Here is a 3359-nt window from a genome sequence, read left to right on the forward strand (position 1 = left end):
TGATCCTGCTGAGAACTTCGACTGTGGGTATTTTATACCCAACAGATATTATTGAAATTTCATCGAGAAAAAAATTTGAAAGAAATTATTAAGAAACTAAGATTGTTTAAACTAATATATGTACTTGAGATTCAATATATCATATACAGCAAACTCATCAACCGCACTAAATAGATAAGACTGTGAATCTCATTATTATTTTTTTATTATTATTTTTTTATTATTAATTTTTTATTATATTTTTAAAATATATTATTATTTTTATAATTTTTGATTTACAGAAAAAATAAATTTCAAAATGAAAGGCGAAGTTCTAGATAAAAATGATATTTAGCGTCTTATACCTAATGTTTCTAAATATAAGTAGCAGGAGTTAGTTAATTTTTTAAAAAAAATTATATATTTGAAAAAATATTATTTTATTTTTTTTAATTTTTTATCATTATTTAAATAGGATGCGCTGTTTAACGCGGCCTACTTGGGACATGGTAATTCAGTAACGTGGACCAGAGGTAAACTTTCTGGGGACGCGATGCTTTGTTCCGGAGGGAGGCGGCACTAGGTGTACATACCATCACTTGTGGGCTCCACCAAGCTATCCAGCCATGAGCGAGTCTCCTCCACTTCCGTGAAGAATCTTGAGAAAACCAAGACTAATCGATTCGGCACAATCAAAAGGGTCCACAAGAGGTAAATGACAAAGGGTGGGTCGGCTGGCGGGATATAGAGAAGTCGGTCAACGCGAGATGGCAGGGCATGGAAGTCAGTCAACCGTAGATGGCAGGACATAGAAATACGTTCAGAAAATATCAGAAACAACCGACAAAATTGTGAGCGGACAGGAGAAGATAGAGGCCAGTGCAGAATGTGAGGGCTCCAGATCTGCCCTAACTCGATCTCATTTGTTATAAAAGCCAAAGCTTAGTAGAAGGATCATCGCACTTCAGGAAAACGAGGTAGAGGGAATAAAAGGAAAATGCTTCCAAAGACATTCCTCCTACTCTATCTGCTGCTCCTCTCCACTTCATCCATTCCATCGGGGATGGCTGCAAGGAATCTTGCTCAGGATGGTAAAACTAATGATCTGATTTATGTTTGCTCTCAAAAACTAATTAACATTATCTATTCTGTTTTTTTCTCGTCTTTTATACTTGACGTTCCATTTTGACGGGGACAAACTTCTCCTTGCGGTGCAAAAACATGAACCATATTTATTAAAATATATGCGTTTTAAGGGCCTTCTTTTTTTATTTTTCCGTCTGCACTATTTAGTTTCATCTGTAAACTTCTGCTTTCTTTTCTTATTTAATAAACAGGGGGGAACAACCATCGCCGCCTACTTATATTGCTTAAAAACATTTTTTTAATGTTTTGATGAATGCTAAAACGTCTTTTATATTGTTTTATATGCCGTGCTACGTACAGAATATGTCTTATTTCTCAGTTCAACCGGTTGGCACCCATTTCAAATAAAGAGATCCAGGTCTCAAACCTTAGTGGTGGTCTTACCATATTTTTGTTTAAAAAAAGAAAAGTAAAATACTGGATTAAATTACAATTCACCATCGGTTACATATCCAACCTCTAGATGTTTTCATCACCCTTTCCAGACTCAACCGAGCTTACTTAAAATGGTGGTGTCATTGGTTTGGGGTGTTCCCTCGCAGGAAATCACAAAAATCTTTTGCGCTGAAAGCAAACATTCCAGACACAAGTGTTGGCTGCTTATGAGTTAAATCTGTATACGGATATAACTTGCTATTGGTACATGGGTGCAGGAACTGTCGGATATATCGGATATCGTGCCCTGGCACCGAAATCACCGGCATGGAAATCACCCCGGGGGCAACCTTACCGTCGTCCTCCGGGGTGCAAGGGGATCTATTGTCGAGGTCCGCCGGTCCCATAGCTTCAGAGAAAAACAGTGGGCATACTACTGGTGGATGCTGCGGCCGGTCCAACCCCTTGAAATGGACGTATATGAACTAAAATAAGCGGCAGCATAAATGGAAGTCGTGTTCGGTTAATTTGCTGCATGTGTACGGTGTAATGGTAGCAAATATGGCGCCTTTTAAAGTTCCGTTCCACGGAGTTGCGGTCTCTTTCTTGTCCACTTCTTTATTGTTATTTTTTGCGTTCCATATCTATGGTCGGATGGAAATCTTGACATCCCCCACTAATTGCAGTAATTAAAGTTAAATGATACACGAAGGAATGCAAATTAAAGAAAAGAAAACGAAGAATGTCTTGGATGCTTACACGCAAAAGAAGCAGTTTCTTGCGAAGTGTAAAAAGAGCTAATGTACTCCTAAGTCACTTTAATAAAGCAGCAGTCCTAAAAGCTAGGCATTTCTGTTTCTTTTTTGATGTAAAGGAAACTTTATTGATGAATAGGAGAAGAGGAAAAATATACGGACAGAATGATGGTTCCCTTGGGGAGAAGTTCAAGTTGGCTAGTAATACAAGGTGAGTTGAGCCGGAATCCTGAGTTTTAGGATCTTGGTAGCATCGACACTTCTGTTCTTAGCAACCAATTGTTCTGTGTTCAATTTTAGGTGGTGTAATAGGTTAGGGGGTGGGATATGTTTAAAAATCTCTTTCTATCTCAAGAAAAACATTTGTATCAGCATCTAATTTAGATGAGGGTGGACCTTACATAATGATAAAGTCGCTCTAATATGATCCAGATGTTATGGGTCTGAAATATAGAAATAATCTCATACGGTAGGAGACCCATGCACCAGGACACCATTTTCTTGACTTCTAATTGAGATCTCAAGAAACTTGGCTTATGTGGGGAGTTGATGTTCTATGCTTTTGTAAAGAAAAATATCTATTCACTACGCCATCAGCATGCACAAGAAAGATTGCATGCATTAGAATATTCAAAAATTATGACTAGTAAGTTTTAGTTGCATCAATAGCATGGCCGAACAATTGGTTTTTGTAAGCAGCTATAAACATAATCTCTGATTTTTTGAGCTTGGTTCAGATAGGAAATGAAGCCGCACATTTGTTAAAAGCTCAGCTTAAAAATTAATTAAGGTTAGGCATCAAAGCCTGCAAAAAAGATGATCAATAAAATGCTCGTTCAACTTGGCTGATAGGGCAAATGATTCAATCTTAAACATGCTTAACTAAGCCTGCTACCAAAAGAAAAAACATGCTCAACTAAGCCTGGCCTGAGCTCAATTTGTTCCTCATCATCCCTTTTATATAACAACTCAAGACTAAACATCTCAACTTCGCTCATTTGCATTCCTAATTACACTCTCACATTATACTTTGGTCTTAAGAGTAGCCTTTAATAATAGACCACTTGATCCAATAATGCAGTTGGTTGAAGACTTAGCAATGAC

General features: G+C 37.4%; 1 long non-coding RNA gene across 1 annotated transcript; it reads left to right on the plus strand.

Annotated features, from left to right (window-relative positions):
- The first annotated feature begins 741 nt into the window (after positions 1–741).
- Positions 742–2100, plus strand: LOC105054935 (uncharacterized). Its single transcript, XR_833650.4, has 2 exons — positions 742–1070; positions 1779–2100. It is a non-coding gene; the product is annotated as an uncharacterized lncRNA (long non-coding RNA).
- Positions 2101–3359: the final 1259 nt, after the last annotated feature.

The sequence above is a fragment of the Elaeis guineensis genome, chromosome 12 (genome assembly GCF_000442705.2).
Source record: "Elaeis guineensis isolate ETL-2024a chromosome 12, EG11, whole genome shotgun sequence".
Taxonomy (NCBI): domain Eukaryota; kingdom Viridiplantae; phylum Streptophyta; class Magnoliopsida; order Arecales; family Arecaceae; genus Elaeis; species Elaeis guineensis.